The sequence below is a fragment of the Mustelus asterias genome, chromosome 1 (genome assembly GCF_964213995.1).
Source record: "Mustelus asterias chromosome 1, sMusAst1.hap1.1, whole genome shotgun sequence".
Taxonomy (NCBI): Eukaryota; Metazoa; Chordata; class Chondrichthyes; order Carcharhiniformes; family Triakidae; genus Mustelus; species Mustelus asterias.
In genome coordinates this window covers 34910754-34930439 of record NC_135801.1, presented here as the reverse complement: position 1 = coordinate 34930439, position 19686 = coordinate 34910754, and the positions used below count along the sequence as shown (strand labels likewise).

Genomic DNA, 19686 nt, shown 5'->3' with positions numbered 1-19686 from the left:
CTCACCATGGGTGGCGTGGTGGCACAGTGGTTAGCACTGCTGCCTCACAGCGTCTAGCACTGCTGCCTCACAGCGTCAGGGACCCAGGTTCAATTCTGGCCTCGGGTGACTGTCTGTGTGAAGTTTATACATTCTCCCTGTGTCTGCGTGGGAGTCCAGACCTACCGTCCCGAGATATGGGGTTCGGTCGATTGGCCATGCTAAATTGTCCCTTCGTGTCAGGGGATTAGCAGGGTAAATACGTGGGGTTACAGGGATAGGGCCTGGGTGGGATTGTAGTCGGTGCAGGCTCGATGGGCCGGTTTCCTTCTGCACTGTAAGGATTCAATGATGATTATTTGTGTTTGAGCAGGCTGCTATTCCACAAGTTTTCTCCAGTGGGCTGCGGTGCCAGTTTGGCTCCATTTTCATATCAGGGCACCTCGGACCTTATCATTAAGGCAACGGGATTGATCACAAGTTATTTTTGCAAAACTTCTTTTCAAAAGAGCTGGTAACAACTGAAAATATTTTGCTAAAAATTACATTGGTGTTGATAACGGGATAGGGGGAGGAATCGATCATTGTGGCGCCCATTCTTTGGGCACTGTACTGCCTCCTCATGGGGAAACAGGAAGTGAGCCAAACACCTTCTTGGTAGTGTGTGCCTAACATCTGCAGCAGCAGGCAAAAGTGGCAGACTATGATGTTAATCAGTGTGCAATGCTGACTTCACACCACACTGCCATTTTCCAATGCCACACCTTGTTTTAATATTGCAGAGCTCAACACAACAGTAACGACATGAACCACCCCCACTGGGAATGCCTAAATGGATCTTGAACTGTGTACAGATCAGTTGTTGCATTATTCCTTCTGGTTGCTGGTGTATTGTGTGTTGTTTGAGGTTTTCTATTTGAAAGTTCCAATAGTCTACAGGAAGTGTATGGTTGGCACTAAAGTACTTTTTTGATCATTTTAAATCTGATGCTGAAACAAGTTGCTTACAGACTCAGAGGGTGGTGGGAATCTGGAATGCACTGCCTGAGAAGGTAGTGGAGGCCGAAACCTTACAACCTTTAAGAAATATTTGGATAAGCACGTGAAACATCTTAGCATTCAACGATATGGGACAAGTGCTGGAAAATGGGATTAGTGTGACTTTTGTGATAGTTATTGTTGCTGCAGACTTGATGGGCCAAAGGGCCTTTTCTACGCTGTACAACTCTATGGCTGAGATTTTCTGGCTGCTCTTGGCCCAAGACTGGAAAATCTCACCCAAGGTCAACAGACCGTTGCATGGTCTACGTCCCGCCCGCTACGATTCCCGTGGCGGGCAGGCCAGTAAAATTCCACCCTATGACTCTATGGGTGGTCTGGTAGGACATCGTCTTGTAATTGAATATGACTGGAAGAGTGAAAAGAAGCCAAGAAGAGTAGGACAAGCTGCCAGAAGAGTGAGGAGGAGGAGAGGGAGAAGAGCGGTCAACAGGAGGCTATATGCACAGCAAATCATTACGGGGCCATTCTCTTACCCCCAGTTTCAACAACAAACAATACTTGAGATATCTTCAATTCACTGAGGAGATCATGACTTAAATTTGCTAACTGCTGCAGCCATTATTGTGGCTTCAAAACAGGGCAAGGTTTGGGTTGCCTCTAGCTGTCGAGGTCACGTTGCCCTGAAACCTTTACACACCTATGTGGGTTAGGTGGATTGGCTATGCTATATTGCCCCTTAGCGTCAGGGGGTTAGCAGGGTAAATACATGGGGTTAAGGGGATAGGGCCTGGGTAGGATTGTTGTTGGCGCAGTATCAATGGGCTGAATGGCCTCTTTCTGCACTGTAGGGATTCTGTGATTCTATAATTCTAGCCAGACTGCCATTGGTTGAATTGAGTAACATCTCGTTGTTTGTAGTTCACCGCTGCATAAGATTTGATTTGACTTATTATTGTCACATGAATCAGTATACAGAGAGAAGTATTTTTTCTTGCATGCTTTATTGATAAGGCATACCGAACATAGAGAAGGAAAGGAGAGAGTGGAGAATGTAGTGTTACAGTCATAGCTAAGGTGTAGAGAAAGATCAACTTAATACGAGGTAGATCCATTCAAAAGTCTGATGGCAGCAGGAAAGAAACTGTTCTTAAGTTGGTTGGTACGTATCCTCAGACTTTTGTATCTTTTTCTTGATGGAAGAAGGTGGAAGAGAGTATGTGGAATTTTACTGGCATACCCGCTCCGGAATCGGGGCGGGCAAAGCTCGCAGAACATTCTCCATTGGCCTCGGGTGGGATTTTATGAACCTCGGACGGGCGAGGCGGTAAAATTCTGGCATGTATGTCCAGAGTGCATGGGGTTCTTGATTAAGCTGGCTGCTTTCCCGAGGCAGCGGGAAGCGTAGACAGAGTCAATGGATGGGAGGGTGGTTTGCGTGATGGACTGGGCTACATTCACGACCCTTTGTAGTTTCTTGCAGTCTTGGACAGAGCAGGAGCCATACCAAGCTGTGATACAACCAGAAAGAATGCTTTCTATGGTGCATCTGTAAAAGTTGCTGAGAGTCATAGCGGACATGCCAAATCTCCTTAGCTTCCTGAGAAAGTAAAGGCATTGGTGGGCTTTCTTAACTATCGTGTTGGCATGGAGGGACCCGGACAAGTTATTGGTGATCTGGACACCTGGAAACTTGAAGCTCGTGACCATTTCCACTTCATCTCTGTTGATGTAGATAGAGTGATCACTGAGGTTCTTTGCATACATAGAGATAGCTTTCTCTCATTGCCATTTGCCTGAAGCAAGTAAATGGAGCATTCACAAAGGCTTGTATGATTCCTCATCGTGTGGGGGGGACATTGGTTGGGATTCTCCGACCTCATCTGTGGCTGGGATTCTCCGGTCCCGCAGCTGTGAGTGGAGATTAGACCGAGCACCAAATTCTCCATTCTCGCTGACAGCGATCACTGGGTGTACAACATTGGAGAATTTCGGCCGTGGCCTTGGACATGCCTTACGTGAACTGTGCCATTTTCATGAAACTAAAGGCATTCCATCACGTCACTGTGAAGCTGGTGTGCAACCACAGCTAACACAGGCTGTATTTACAATTGATTTCTATTGCCTCCTGCCTCAGGAGAAGTTCAGCTGACAGTGCAGGCATCAACACACTTCATTTACACAGGCAATGGTTTGTAAATTCCGAGTTCCACTGCCGTGTATCCGTGCTCCAGATATATTCTGGGGAACCCGTCCATCATGGGAGTTCCCAGATAAGGATTGCACAGCAATTGCCGGGAAGTTCAAACTTCCCACGCTCTGCACTGGGAAGCATCCAATAATGCAATTAAATCGCAAATGTTGGATGACGCCAACTGTGGGGGGGGTAATAGTTGCAGTAATAGTTACCCAGGGAAAGCTAGCTCCGGGATAACCATTGCACTGACCCACATTGACCCCACTGACTATCCATGGGGCATGGGACTCCCACACTGCTCCCAGACACCAATCCCCCACAACTCCCTCCCATCTTCCCCAGACACGAGTATCCACTTGACCTCATGGGATCCACCCTGACCACCCGTCTACCCTCACCGCTGAACATCCACGGGAGACCCTCTGACTGCACCCCACCCCCCTAACTCATCTCTCCCACCCACAAACTGCCATCCCCGACAATCCACCTCAATCCCGACTGCATTTCCATCTTCCCTGACTACCCTTCCCATACCCTCTGACTCCACTCCCAGGCCCCCAAACTGCCCTCCCCATCCCCACCCCTCTGACTGCACCCTCCAGCCCTTAGGCTGCATTCCTCACCCTCCAACTGCACTCCCTAACCCTCAGGCTGTGCTCACCACCACCCCAACTTCACTCCCCACTCGCCGTCTGCACCCCCACCCTCTCGACTGCCCTCTGAACCGTCAACTGCACCCCCACACTCCTACTGCCCTCCTCGCCCCATCCCCAACCCTGACTGGCCTCCCCACTCTCCCAGCTGCATCCCCTCCCCCCCCAACTGCCCACTTCATGCTCCAACTCCAACCCCCTCGATTGTAACTCCATCCTCCGTACTGCTCCCCGATACCCCCAACTGACCTCCTCACATCCTGAACCCCTCAAACTGACCACCTGATATTGCCCAAACTGACTAATCCCCCACTGACCCAACCCTCCACTGACCAACCCCCACAGTCCATGCCCCTCCAGCTACCCTTCCCCTACTGACCATCTGAGCAACCCCCCACCTCACCAGACCACCCCTTCCCCTCACAATGACCACCCCACCACTCTCACTGGCCACCCGACCCCCCCCCTGACACATCCATCATATACTGCCTCTACTTTGCCAATCCTGCCCACGTACTTTATAAGCTTACCCTCTCTCTGGCTGCAGCGAGGCTGGACCTTGAAGTTTAGATGCTTCACACAGCACGCCCCAATGCTGCCACCCTGGACAAAGGGCCATGGGAACGCACTGTGCTGCACACATCTGGCCTGGCCTGAGCCAGAAGGTCAGGCGGGATGAGACCAGCTGGGTTTCCAGATGTGTAACTATCAGTGGAACAGCAATCCTGGCAATCCGACTCAGTCACCACTCCACTGGAAGCTATGGTTTCTGCAGCTTGATGGCAGGAAACACATTTCGACCTCAGATTGAGTGAGTGTTTCCTGCCTGCCGCAATGAAAGTTTAGGAAAGTGTTCGGCATTTAAGAAACATTGTGCTGCAAAACTGAATCTCGAAACCACTCTGCTTTAGTGGTCTGGATTGAGGAATGAGCAACCAGAAAAATTCTCTTACTCTTGTTGGAAGAATACTACAAACTGTTTTATATCAAATTTAACAAATAGACAGGGTCTCAGTTGATATCGCATTCCCAGGATGTTGTAACTTGTACAGTGCAGCAATTCCTCCGTATTCCACAAAACTGTCAGCCAGAACAATGCACTCGAGTTCTGGGGTGGGACCTGAACACACAACTTCCTAGACAGACAGCACAGTGGCACAGTGGTTAGCACTGCTGCCTCACAGCTTCAGGGACCTGGGTTCGATTCCTGGCTTGGGTCACTGTCTGTGCAGAGTCTGCATGCTCTCCCCGTGTCTGTGTGGGTTTCCTCCGGATGCTCCGGTTTCCTCCCACAGTTTGAAAGACGTGCTGGTTAGATGCATTGGCCATGCTAAATTCCCACTCAGTGTATCCAAACAGACACCTGAAAATGTTAAGAATGTTATCATTAGGGCAAGCTGGCAAACAGCTGTTATGGTTCATTATGAAGATCTTTAGTACCAGAGCCCTCCAGGTTAGTGTCCATTGAGGGCAATGGAAGGCTGTGCAATCAGCAGCCATTCTCACTGCTGCAGACCTTTGAGATCTGAAACTTAGGGCCTGCAGCGATAGCTGTCTCTCTGGCTCCGGGGGGGTCATAGCCTTGTTAATAAACTGAATTTGATGATACAATTGAGTTCAGGCAGATTAATCTTTGGAGACCACTCCTCAGTAGTTGAAAAGGTCTCTCTTTTAAAACTGAAATTGGAGATTTTTTTCTCCCAGACCGTCATCAGTCAGTGGAATTCTCTTCCACAGAGAGCACATAGGTTTTTGAATTTATTCAAGGCGGAGTTTTTGGGAGTTAAGTGTTACATCAGGCAGGCAAGAAAGCGAAATTGAGACCATCACCAGATCAGCCGTGATCAGCTTCTGGTCTCTTCACAACCTTGGTTCAAATATGGACAAAAGAGCTGGACTCCAGAGGTAAGGTGAGAGTGACTGCCCTTGACATCAAGGCTGCATTTGACCAAGTATGGCATCAAGGAGCCCGACCAAAACTGGAGTCAATGTGAATCTGGGGGAAAACTCTCTGCCAGTCAGAGTCATGCCTGGCACGAAGGAAAATGGATGTTGTTGTGGCAATTCAATCACGGCAGTCACAGGACAGCATGGCAGGAGTTCCTCAGAGTAGTGTCCTGGGCCCAACCATCTTCAGCTGCTTCATCAATGACCTACCCTCCATCATAAGGTCACAAGTCACCATGTTCACTGATGACTACACATGTTCAACACCATTCGTGACTCCTCAGATACTGAAACAGTGCAAAATACCTCAAGACTTCCATTCAAGCTTGGGCTGATCCCTTACCCCGGGACAATGCTCACTCCCCCCTCCCCCCCCCCCCCCCCCCACCCTCCCCTCACCCCGGACAATGGTCACACCTCCCCCCTGCTCCCCCTCCCCTCACTCCGGACAATGCTCACCCCACCCCCTCCCCTCACTACGGACAATGCTCAACCCCCCCACACCCACTCACTCCGGACAATGCTCACCCCACCCCCTCCCCTCACCACGAACAATGCTCAGCCTCCGCCCCCCCCACTCCACTCCCCTCACCCAGGACTATGCTTACTCCCCCGACTTCCTCTCAACCTGGACAATACTCAACCCCAACCCCCTCCCCTCACCCTGGACAATGCTCACCCCCCCCCACCGCCCTCCCCTCACCCCGGACAATGCTCACCCCACCCTCCCTCACCACGGACAATTCTCACCCCAGCCCCCTCCCCTCCCCACGGACAATTCTCACCCGACCCCACTCCCTCACCTCGGACAATGCTCACTATGCCCGTCCCGTGATTCTGGACAGTGCTCACCACCCCCCCTCACCCCGGACAGTGCTCACCACCCCCCCTCACCCCGGACAGTGCTCACCCCCCCTCGCCCTCCCCTCACCCTGGACAGTGCTCACCACCCACCACCCCCCTCCCCTCACCCCGGACAATGCTCACCACCCCCCACCCCCCTCCCCTCACCCCGGACAATGCTCACCACCCCTCACCCCGGACAATGCTCACGTCCCCCTCCCCTCACCTCGGACAGTGTTCACCCAGCCCCCCGCACCCCGGTCATTGCTCACCCCCCACCCCTCTCTCACCCTGGACAAGGCCCACACCCCCCTCCCCCTGGACAATGCTCACCAAACCCCCTCCCCTCACCCCAGACAATGCACACCTCCCTCCCCCCGCCAACATCCCGGACAATGCTCACCCCCCCCTCCCCTCACCCCAGACAACAACCCAGACAATTCTCATCCCTCCCCACCCTCCCCTCACCCCAGACAATGCTCACTCTCCCGCCCCTCACCCCGGACAATGCTCAACCCCACCCCCAACCGCCTCCCCTCCCCTCACCCCGGAGAATGCTCACCCCCCACCCCTCTCTCACCCTGGACAATGCTCACCCTCCCACCCCCCCTCACCCCAGACAACGCTTACTCTCCCGCCCCTCACCCTGGACAATACTCACCCGCCCCCGTCCCCTCACTCCGGACATTTCTCACCCCTCCTCCCCTCACCCCGGACAATGCTCATCCCCCCCCTCCCCCACACCTCACCCCGTACAATGCACACTCCCCATCACCCTCCCCTCACCCAGACAATGCTCACCTCCCCCTCACCCCGGACAATGCTCATCCCCTCTCTCACGACAATGCTCATCCCCTCCCTCAACCGCACAATGCCCACCCCCTCCCTCACCCCCACAATGTTCACCCCCTCCCTCACCCCGGACAATGCTCACCCCCTCCCTCAGCCCGATAATGCTCAGCCCCTCCCTCACCCCGGACAATGCTCACCCCCTCCCTCACCCCCACAATGCTCACCCCCTCCCTCACCCCCACAATGCTCACCCCCTCCCTCACCCCGACAATGCTCACCCCCTCCCTCACCCCCACAATGCTCACCCCCTCCCTCACCCCCACAATGCTCACCCCCACAATGCTCACCCCCTCCCTCACCCTGACTATGCTCACCCCCTCCCTCACCCCGACAAGGCTCACCCCCTCCCTCACCCTGACTATGCTCACCCCCTCCCTCACCCCCACAATGCTCACCCCCTCCCTCACCCCCACAATGCTCACCCCCTCCCTCACCCTGACAATGCTCACCCCCTCCCTCACCCCCACAATGCTCACCCCCTCCCTCACCCCGACAATGCTCACCCCCTCCCTCACCCCCACAATGCTCACCCCCTCCCTCACCCCCACAATGCTCACTCCCTCCCTCACCCCCACAATGCTCACCCCCTCCCTCACCCTGACTATGCTCACCCCCTCCCTCACCCCGACAAGGCTCACCCCCTCCCTCACCCTGACTATGCTCACCCCCTCCCTCACCCCCACAATGCTCACCCCCTCCCTCACCCCCACAATGCTCACCCCCTCCCTCACCCCGACAATGCTCACCCCCTCCCCCACCCTGACAACGCTCACCCCCTCCCTCACCCTGACAATGCTCACCCCCTCCCTCACCCCGACAATGCTCACCCCCTCCCTCACCCTGACTATGCTCACCCCCTCCCTCACCCTGACAATGCTTACTCTGCAACAATACTGGCATTTCCAACATTGTTGGACTTTAACCTGGTGTTGTTAGACTTCTTACTGTATTTCCAACATTGACCAGAGACAAGCCAGGATTCCGGAGGAGGATCCAGGAGGGGACAGTGATGGGGGGTGGGGGAGGGGTGGTGATGAGCATTGTCAAGAGTAGGGGGAAGGGTGAACATTCGCAGCTGTGCAGAGTGAGGGGGCGGGAGTGAGCATTGTGGGTGGTGGGAGTGGGGATTGATCATTGTTGGGTGTGCAGAGGAGTGGGATAAGCATTGTCCAGAGGCTCAGGAGCAGGTGAGCATAATTGTGGGTGCAGGGAATGGCGGGGCGGGGTGCAGTGTGGGGGATGTGAGGGGGTGGGGATGAGCAGTGTGGGGGGGTGGGGATGAGCAGTGTGGGGGGGGGTGGGGATGAGCAGTGTTGGGGGGGTGGGGATGAGCAGTGTGGGGAGTGGGGATGAGCAGTGTTGGGGGGTGGGGATGAGCAGTGTTGGGGGGGGTGGGGATGAGCAGTATGGGGGGATGGGGATGAGCAGTGTTGGGGGGGTGGGGATGAGCAGTGTGGGGGAGTGGGGATGAGCAGTGTGGGGGGTGGGGATGAGCAGTGTTGGGGGGTGGGGATGAGCAGTATGGGGGGGTGGGAGGGGGGTGAACGGGAGGGAGGTTGAGCAGTGTGGGGGGGGTGCGGGAGGGATGGTGAGCAGTGTGTGGGGTGTGGGAGGGAGAGGAGCAGTGTGGGGGGGGTGGGAGGGAGGGGAGCAGTGCGGGAGGTGTGGGAGGGAGGGGAGCAGTGTGGGGGGTGAGGGAGGGAGGGGAGCAGTGTGGGGGGGGGTAGGGATGAGCAGTGTGGGGGGTGTGGGAGGGAGGGGAGCCGTGTGGGGGGTAGGGATGAGCAATGTGGGGGGTGTGGAAGGGAAGGGAGCAGTGTGGGGGGGGTAGGGATGAGCAGTGTGTGGGGGGTTGGGAGGGAGGGGAGCAGTGTGGGGAGTTGGGGTGTGGGAGGGATGGTGAGCAGTGTGTGGGGTGTGGGAGGGAGGGGAGCAGTGTGGAGGGAGGATGAGCAGTTTGGCGGGGGGGGTGGGGATGAGTAATGTGGGGGGTGGTTGGGAGGGAGGGGAGCAGTGTGGCGGGGGGGGGGTGCGGGAGGGATGGTGAGCAGTGTGTGGGGTGTGGGAGGGAGGGGAGCAGTGTGGAGGGAGGATGAGCAGTTTGGCGGGGGGGGTGGGGATGAGCAATGTGGGGGGGTTGGGGGGGAAGGTGAGCAGTGTTGAGGGTAGGGTGAGCAGTTCTCCAACCCCTCCCCTCACTCTCCCACCCCATTGCAATGTGCTTGCGTGATGTGCCTGGCATGGGTGAATCACTGATGTGAAATCTGTAAGATGTGGTTATGAAGCTTGAAGTTGTGGTAATTGTGTGAGGAAGAAATGGAGCATTTAAATATTAGACATAAGGTTGGCAGCGATTGCTGTTGGGGCAGTGAAGGGATATGATTCATTCAGCAGTGTGTGAGGTCAGTGCTGCTGTGGTAGATGACAATTGAAGATGCCTTCACTCACCCTCACAAATCATGTGAGGTCAATGAACTTTACCTGGCACTGGATCCAGGTCCGTGGGGCCATATTCCTGGGATTGACCTCCATGCCTATCTGCTCCCACTTCCTTTGCAGCACCTGCAGAATCTCCTGGTTCCCAGAGGAAAGATGGCTTCTCTGCTTCTTTCCTCCAGCACTGCATCTGAGAACCTACAAGCCCCGCTCTCTCTGCCTTGCTGCTCCGTTACTCCAATTTCTTCCTCCCCCAAGTCTTTTCCAACCGCTTCCTGTCTCTACTGCAGCGAGAATATACCCACTCCTTCCCCTTAAGAGGTGGGGCTGAGCTTTAAGAAGTGCAGGATTGCTTTAAATGGTTCTGGTTTTACAGAAACCTGCCCCCCTGGAGTGCTCTTGAATTCCATAGAATCCCAACAGTGCAGAAGGAGGCCATTCGACCCACCAAGACCGCACCGCCAACAATCGCACCCAGGCCCTGTCCCCATAACCCCATGTATTTATCCTGCTAATCCCCCTGATACTAGGGTCAATTTAGCATGGCCAATCAGCCTAATCTGCACATCGTTAGAGTGTGGGAGGAAACTGGAGCACCCGGAGGAAACCCATGCAAACACAGGGGGAACATGCAAACTTCGCACAGAGTTACCCGAGGTGGGAATTGAACCCGGGTTCCTGGTGCTGTGAGGCAGCAGTGCTAACCACTGTGCCACACCTGTGCTGCAGCCACTCAGCAGCTCGTTTTAGACACAGGGCTACTCAATGCAATCATGGAGATGGGCAGGCTGCACGTGAAATGTATGTTTGCTAACTGACCTCGTCCAATTTCTAGCTACTTTCAATTCCAAAACTGACCTTTTGCTTCATTTCCTCCCTTCCTCTCCTGAAGCTGGTGATTAATTTTAGTTTCTTAGTCCTTGGGTATTTGCAGTCCTCTGTGTAATAGCAATCAATGTGATCTTTGATTGCTGCACTGTATGAAGATTTGATTTGATTTATTATTGTCACATATATTAGCACATTGTGAAAAGTATTGTTTCTTGTGCACTATACAGACAAAGCATACCGTACATAGGGAGGAAGAGAATGCAGAATGTAATGTTGCAGTCATAGGTAGGGTGTAGAGAAAGATCAACTTTACGCGAGGCCGGTCCATTCAAAAGTCTGATGACAGCAGGGAAGAAGCTGTCCTTGAGTCAGTTGGTACGTGTCCCTAGACTTTTGTATCTTTTTCCCGATGGAAGAAAGTGCCCTCATTCTTTTTTTTATTCTTTCGTGGGACATGGGCATCGCTGGCTGGCCAGCGTTTATTGCCCATCCCTAGTTACCTTTGAACTGAGTGGTTTGCTAGGCCATTTCAGAGGGCAGTTGAAAGTCAACCACATTGTTGTGGTTCTGGGGTCACATGTTGGCCAGTCCAGGCAAGGACACCAGATTTCCTTCTCTAAAGCACATTAGCGAACCAGATGGGTTTTTCCAACATTTGACAATGGTTTCATGGTCATCAGTAGATTCTTAATTCCAGATATTTTCTGTTGAATTCAAATTCCACCAACTGCCATGATGAGATTTGAGCCCCGGTCCCCAGAACATTAGCAGCTATGTTTCTGGATTAATAGCCTAGTGATAATACCACTAGACCATTGCCTCCCCATATTTAATCTGATTTGAAATAGAATTAGGAATCATCAGACAACAGGGGTGGGGGTGGGGGGGGGGGGGGGATGGAGGGAAAGGTGGGGGGGGATGGTGGTCAGAGAACCCAATGGAGCAAAATATAACTGTCAGACCAACCAAAAAAATCCATGATCACACCTGCCCAGGGAGCTGATCAAAAGGAAAGAACCAGCTACATCACCAAATAAATCCTCTAACATCTGCTTCACAGCACGACAATGGAAAACATTGCTCACATTTCCATAGCAATCTATTCACCTCTACAGTCACAAAGAGCTTCCCTTATTCGAACGAAATTTATCATTTTTAATGTCCCAAGTTGCATTCACCCACCTTTATAAGGATACAAAATCGTGTTTTATTGGATTCAAAGCTGACTTGATGATGAGCTGTCAAGCTGTGCACGTCACCTCATGTTTAAATCATGTTTTTTTTTAGCTCGTTGATCAATGGGCAGCAGAGAAACAGCGCTCGAAATGGCACGCACTGCAAGATGTGAAAAATGTGCACATTTTGTATTGACACAATCTCACCACGACAAGGCCAGTCAGCTTCTCAGGGGACACAAACCTAAACCCCTGCTTTCTACAGAAAAAAAACATTGACATTTAAGAAATGATTAGAACCTGGTGTACTTAGATAACAATTATAAACAGAATGCCGCTAGAACAAATTCAACTGTAGAAGAAACATCAACAAACTGGAACAATAGATTAATCAACTCAGAGCTGAGAGGTTTAAAAAGTCCGAACACATAAAGGCACAATTTAAAATTGAATGCTAAAGGCATATTTCCGAAGGCATATCCTTTTTTGTATGATTCTAGTTTCCCTTTACACCAATTTGCATTTGTATAGAACCTTTAACATAGCAAATGTCCCACGGCATTTCATCCAAAGACTTTCAACTTTCATTTATTGCTACCTTTCCACCCACAAGTGGCATCTTGAAGTGCAGGAGGAAGGAATCTAATTTCCATCTTGTCTTCATAAAGCGCAGCCTGAATAATGCACAATGACTATTTTCCATTTTTCAAATATTGCATGTGCTTCTCGGCCTTTTGGCTAGGATCAAGTGTAGTATCAACATGCTGCGCTTGGTTGAAGTCATTAGGTTGCATTGTAGCTTCATTTGAAGCAATTTTTAAAAGCAGCATCTCGGCCTTTTGGCTCAGATGCAAATGAGATCAAGCCTTGGAGGAGGAGCTATTCCTACTCCAATCAGCTTGGATCATGTAGATCAAGCCCAAGACAGGAGGTGAGAGCCCTGTCTTGTCAGCTTGGATCGGGAATGTCTCAACTTGTTGAGACTCTGAATTGGACTTGATTTGATTGAATTGGAATAAAAATACAAAAAAAAATTGCATGTGAAAAATTAACTTGGCCCATTTTCATGCTGCCCTGCTCCCATCATGCCACAGAAACCTTAGGCCCAGCATATGCCTGAGATTAATTTGAATATTACTTGTAATAACTTGAGACGACTCGATGTGGCAAACAATTAACTAAATGGTTTTTTGATATGGAGGGTTCAACAACAGGCCGGCTCCTAACAACGCCCTAACTCTAACTGAAGCACTCCAGCCCCAGGACTACTCACACTCACTCCTGATTGGCCCAGGATTGCACATTCATGCTCCATTGGCTCCGACCTGGTCACGTGGCCCATGAAGGATGCCCCTTAAAGGGGCCATGCTACCACATTACTGTTAAACTCCCGGGTTGAGATTCTCCCAGCCCGCTGCACTGCTCAAGTAATGTAGCGGGCCAGGACATATCAGCGGGGGGCCTTTTGCAGGACTCGCAACCGGCGTCTGGCCGATCACGAGTCTCCCAGGCTCTTTTTTCTGACATAATCAGCCATAGGAAATCTCAATTTCCATCTGATTAGTGAGACCAGGACAGTAGTGCCGGGAGAGGTCCCCACCATTGGGGTTTACAACTGCTTCCCACCAATGGAGACCAGGCGTGCTCACCCCACTAGTGTGAACAGAGGCCATTAAGGCGCCCCTGGGAGGTTGGGCACAGGGATGTGCCCCTTGGGCAGTTCCAGCCTGGCACCCTGGCAATGCCCGACTTGCATCCTGGCACCAGGCAGTGTCAAGGGGAGGGCAAGAGGGGGTGGTGTCTAGTGGGGCTGGGGCCTACTAGGGGACTGATTGGTGATGGGGTTGGGGACCGCTGCCCATCCTGCAAAGGGATCAGTGGGGGAGGGAAGGAGAGGGCAATCAGGGCTGGCCATGGGAGCAGGGGGGTGCTGGCGATTGGGGCTGACCTGGGGGAGTTCGAGTAGTCATGATGTGGAGATGCCAGCGTTGGACTGGAGTAAACACAAGGCTGTCCTGATTGGAGACAATACACATCTCTTTAACCTGTGCTTAATGCTCCCTCAACTCACATTGCCTGGACCTTTAAGATTTGATTAGCTGTAAAGACTCATATTCCAATCATTATTCACGTAAATTGAGTTTGTGACTTTGTACCCTGTTTGTGATCAGAACTCCCACCCACCTGACAAAGGAACAGCTTGTTCCGAAAGCTAGTGGCTTTTGCTACCAAATAAACCTGTTGGACTTTAACCTGGTGTTGTGAGACTTCTTATGGAGTTCGAGTAGGCCAGCAATCGGGGGGGGGACAGGAAGGCCGGCGATCAGGAGTGAGGGGTCGGGGATAATATTGGAAGGCCAGCGATTGGAGGGGGAGGGCAAGGCACATGCACTGATCTCCCCACTGACAGATGGGCACATGCTCAGTGGCCCGCTCAGCACAAGCTGCTGGCCTCTCTAGCACAGAGTGCCGGACATTCGTTCAAGCAAGTTCGCCCAAAAAACGGGCAGGAAATGCTTCCGTTTTCCAGTCCATTCAGCACTTAGTTATGTTTTGGGAGAATCGCGGCCCCGGTGTCTATTTGTTTCTAGAGCCACTTTGCTGATGGATGCAGGGCCAAATTGATCCACTGCCTTGCCAGTATTAGCCCTCACCTCAGTTCCAGGAGACGACAGAGCAGGAGAATGGGATATGGAGATGTTTATCCATGCCAGCAGAGGCTCAACATGATGCTGTGGAACTAGCTGGGAGGAGTACTAACTCTTCCGAGCTCCATAGAGATATAAGTATGGAAAAAATACTAATATTTTTATTGGTGCTTTCAGTGGTCACATTAAGGGCTATTGGTTCGACTGCATGTGGATACCTGAGGAGGTCCACCCGAAGCCTATTTGCTTATGCAAGAGGCCTGTGGGTAACACCTGGAGAGCCTCCTTTACTGATCTGTTGGTGCCTAATGCAGCCACAGATTTGGCATGAGAATTTGCAGCGTAAAATTGATCAATTTCCCCATGATTTCCACTGCAGGAACACAAATTATTTTTTAAACACCAAATAAACCTGCTGTGCATTATTGTGCACACAATTGTTCTCTTTCGCTTTGCTTGGATTGAAAAGAAAATGTTAATTGATGGTTAAGCAGTGAACCGTGCTGACATGAATATGTGTCAACCTTGGGTGAGAATTGAGCTTGGCTGTGAGCCCTCCCTCCACCCAGCTTTATTGTAACAGCCTGCCAACACACAATCCTGCTTTACAAATAAACTTTAAAGTTTATTTATTAGCTTCAGAAGTAGGCTTACATTAACACTGCAATGAAGTTATTGTGAAAATCCCCTCGTCGCCACACTCCAGCGCCTGTTCTGGTACATTGAGGGAGAATTTTTCATGGCCAATGCACCTAACCAGCACATCTTTTGGACTGTGGGAGGAAACCGGAGCACCCGGAGGAAACACATGCAGACACGGGGAGAACGAGCAGACTCCACAGTGATCCAAGCCAGGAATCGAACCTGGGTTCCTTGGCACTGATGCAGCAGTGCTAACCATTGTGCCACCGTGTTGCCTACATCACTGTGCCAAATAAAGAAAAGTCTCCTGGATAAGGCAAAAGAGGGTATTTGGCTGATGTAGAACTGTATCATGCAACTTCCTGAGAAGCAGCAGAGAAATTAGAGCGAGAATAAACAAAATATGTGGTTTTTAAAAAAGATATAGAACAAGGACGTTGCACAGTTTTCATTTTACCAGAATGTGCAGACCTTTGAAATTGGATCCTGATTTTTAAAAAATCTATTTCCAGATATAATGAAGGGATCAAAATGCAGAAAGGTATTTGCCCCAAGGTCACTATAATGTGTTGATACTGATTTGCATTACCACAAACACAAGAAACATGAGACAATACTCGATGTATTTCTCTCAAAGCGGAGTAAGCCTGGTCATGGTTTTACATTAGCAGGGTGGGGAAGCTTCGAAACAATTACTGAAAGACCAATACAAGCAGCAGCTTCTCTTTAAACTGGAGCGCCTCTGTAAGACTTCTTCACTGATGTTGTGTTTTGCTGGAGCAGTGGAGAACATGTGGTAAGAATTAAAGATTGATGGCAGAAACCAGCATAGTCTGCAGTATTAATGATAGCCCCAGGCTTTAATCCGGGTAACATTAGTAAACTAAACCAACCAAGGTCAAAGATCATTTGAGGTGTTTGTCTACAATGAAGACCTTAAGCCTTGTCTTTTTTTTCAATTTTAGTCAGCAAAGCCTTTTTTTCTCTGCCCATAAACTAAGATTTCCAGATGGTTATTGATTACATTTCTTTTCTGTGATACTCCGCTGTTTTTGTTCAAAGTGCAGTCGAAGCAACATTTTCTCCTGACTAACACGAAGAAAATTTTCTTCCTGCTAAGATGTGTGACTGACAGGTTTTTGGTTGTTTTACTTGGCAGGGCATGTGTGGATTGACAAGTAAGAGCTCCGTATGAATGATTAAAACTTAATTGATCAACTCAATTGATTTAAACAACAGAGGAGGAGGTTGGATTTTTTAACAGCTACAATTTGCAGTTGTACTGAAAACATGGGCATACTGGAGCAGGGAAAGAGCAACATTTTGCCTCGAGGCAATTCTTTGTTAACAGCTGTTTGCTTGGATATAACATTCCACAAATGCACATAATGTCAGTTGTTAGCCAGTCTTCAGAGTTAGATTTTGCAAACTAAAATCTATACCTACATGACAGTACTGCTCGTCATGTCTTAAGACCATTATATGTGGGTTAATAGAAATTAAAATCATAGAATCAGAGGCCATTTGGCCCATAGTGTCCGTGCAAATTCATTGAAAAACTATCCAATTTGTTCCACTTCTCTGCTTTTTCCCTACAGCCCTACAATTTCCCCTTCAAGGATTCACTTTTGAATGTTAATATTGAACCTGCTTTCACCAGCTTTACAGTGGCACAATGGTTAGCATTGTTGCCTCACAGTGCCAGGGACGCAGGTTCGATTCCCGGCTTAGGTCACTGTCTGTGTGGAGTTTGCACATTCTCCGTGTCTGCGTGGGTTCCCTCCGGGTGCTCTGGTTTCCTCCCACGATCCGAAAGACGTGCTGGTTACGTGCATTGGCCATGCTAAATTCTCCCTCAATGTACATGAACAGGTGCCAGAGTGTGGCGACTAGGGGATTTTCACATTAACTTCATTGCTGTCTTAATGTAAACCTACTTGTGACACTAATAAACAAACTTAAACTTTCAGATCACAACAAGTCACTGAATAAAAATAATTCTGCTCAGTAGGTTCCTCTCCGCTTCTTTTGCCAATTACCTTAAATTTGTGTCCTCTGATTGCTGCCCCTATTGCCACTGGGAACAGTTTCTCCCTGTTTACACTGCCAGAACCCTTTATCATTTCAAATAGGACTATTAAATCTCCCTTTATCCAACTCAACCCTAAGGAGAATAATCACAGCTTTTCTGGTCTCTCCAGGGAACTGAATTCTCTCATCCCTGTAACCATTCTAACCTAGAATTGGACACTCCAGTGATTTTTGCTTTTGAACTCGATGCCTCTATGGGTAAAACCAAGGATCCCATATGCTGTTTTAAGAGTCTTATCAACTTGTTCTGCCACCTTTAAAGGTTTGTGCAAATCTTCAGGACTCTGTGTTGCTGCGGACCCTTTAAATTGTTCCAATTAGATTATGTTGCCTCTTTTTATTCTTCTCACTAAAATGCTTCTTTTTCAAAAATATACTTTAATCATGAATCTGCAGGAACATTTCAATCATTCCGAAATAGCTATCGCACAAAAAGCAATAATAATTCAGGTTCTTCACATACATCAAGTAACACTCTGAGATGCTTCAATGCACTAAAGGAAACATTTCAGATATTTTACAATGGTCCTTACAAAGGTTGCAAAGTTATGTGAAAGGTTTCTACATTAAAAAAAGTTGCAGTCCGAGGTGCTTCAGTACAACTGAGAAACAGGTAATATTCACTGTGTGCATAAACCTGTTGGACTTTAACCTGGTGTTGTTAGAACTCTTACTGTGTTTACCCCAGTCCAACGCCGGCATCTCCACATCATGCATTCAGTGAGTCATTCCTGAGGAGGTTCTGCTCCTCTTGGTTCACCATGGTTAAAAGATCTTAATGTGGAGATGCCGGCGTTGGACTGGGGTGAACACAGTAAGAAGTCTCACAACACCAGGTTAAAGTCCAACAGGTTTATTTGGTAGCAAATACCATAAGCTTTCGGAGCGCTGCTCCTTCGTCAGGTGGAGTGGAAATCTGCTCTCAAACAGTGCACAGCGACACAAAATCAAGTTACAGAATACTGATTAGAATGTGAATCCCTACAACCAGCCAGGTCTTAAAGGTACAGACAATGTGGGTGGAGGGAGCATTAAACACAGGTTAAAGAGATGTGTATTGTCTCCAGTCAGAACAGCTAGTGAGATTCTGCAAGTCCAGGGGGCAAGCTGTGGGGGTTACTGATAATGTGACATAAATCCAACATCCCGGTTTAGGTTGTCCTCATGTGTGTGGAACTTGGCTATCAGTTTCTGCTCAGCGACTCTGCGCTGATGTGTGTCGTGAAGGCCGCCTTGGAGAACGCTTACCTGAAGATCCAAGGCTGAATGCCCGTGACTGCTGAAGTGCTCCCCCACAGGAAGAGAACAGTCTTGCCTGGTGATTGTCGAGCGGTGTTCATTCATCCGTTTTCGTAGCGTCTGCATAGTTTCTCCAATGTACCATGCCTTGGGACATCCTTTCCTGCAGCGTATCAGGTGGACAATGTTGGCTGAGTTGCAAGAGTAGGTACCGTGTACCTGGTAGATGGTGTTCTCACGTGAGATGATGGCATCCATGTCGATGATCCGGCACATCTTGCAGAGGTTGCTGTGGCAGGGTTGTGTGGTGTCGTGGTCACTGTTCTCCTGAAGGCTGGGTAGTTTGCTGCGGACAATGGTCTGTTTGAGGTTGCGTGGTTGTTTGAAGGCAAGAAGTGGGGGTGTGGGGATGGCCTTGGCGAGATATTCGTCTTCATCAATGACACGTTGAAGGCTCCGGAGGAGATGCCGTAGCTTCTCCGCTCCGGGGAAGTACTGGACGACGAAGGGTACTCTGTCCACCGTGTCCCGTGTTTGTCTTCTGAGGAGGTCAGTGCGGTTTTTCGCTGTGGCGCATCGGAACTGTTGATCGATGAGTCGAGCGCCATATCCTGTTCTTATGAGGGCATCTTTCAGCGTCTGGAGGTGTCTGTTGTGATCATCCTCATCCGAGCAGATCCTGTGTATTCAGAGGGCTTGTCCGTAGGGGATGGCTTCTTTAATGTGTTTAGGGTGGAAGCTGGAGAAGTGGAGCATCATGAGGTTATCCGTGGGCTTGCGGTACAGTGAGGTGCTGAGGTGACCGTCCTTAATGGAGATGCGTGTGCCCAAGAATGCAACCGATTCCGGAGAGTAGTCCATGGTGAGTCTGATGGTGGGATGGAACTTGTTGATGTCATCATATAGTTGTTTCAGTGATTGCTCACCATGACTCCAAAGGAAGAAAATATCATCGATGTATCTAGTGTATAGCATCAGTTGTAGGTCCTGTGCGGTGAAGAAGTCTTGTTTGAACCTGTGCATGAAGATGTTGGCATATTGAGGTGCGAATTTGGTCCCCATGGCTGTTCCGTGTGTCTGGATGAAGAACTGGTTGTTGAAGGTGAAGACATTGTGGTCCAGGATGAAACGGATGAGTTGTAAAATTGCATCTG

At 50.1% G+C, this 19686-nt stretch overlaps 1 non-coding gene across 1 annotated transcript; it reads left to right on the top strand.

Moving 5' to 3' along the window:
* The first annotated feature begins 12630 nt into the window (after positions 1 to 12630).
* Positions 12631 to 12829, top strand: LOC144501732 (U2 spliceosomal RNA). The gene has a single exon (XR_013499183.1). It is a non-coding gene; the product is annotated as a U2 spliceosomal RNA (small nuclear RNA).
* The last annotated feature ends 6857 nt before the right edge of the window (positions 12830 to 19686 follow it).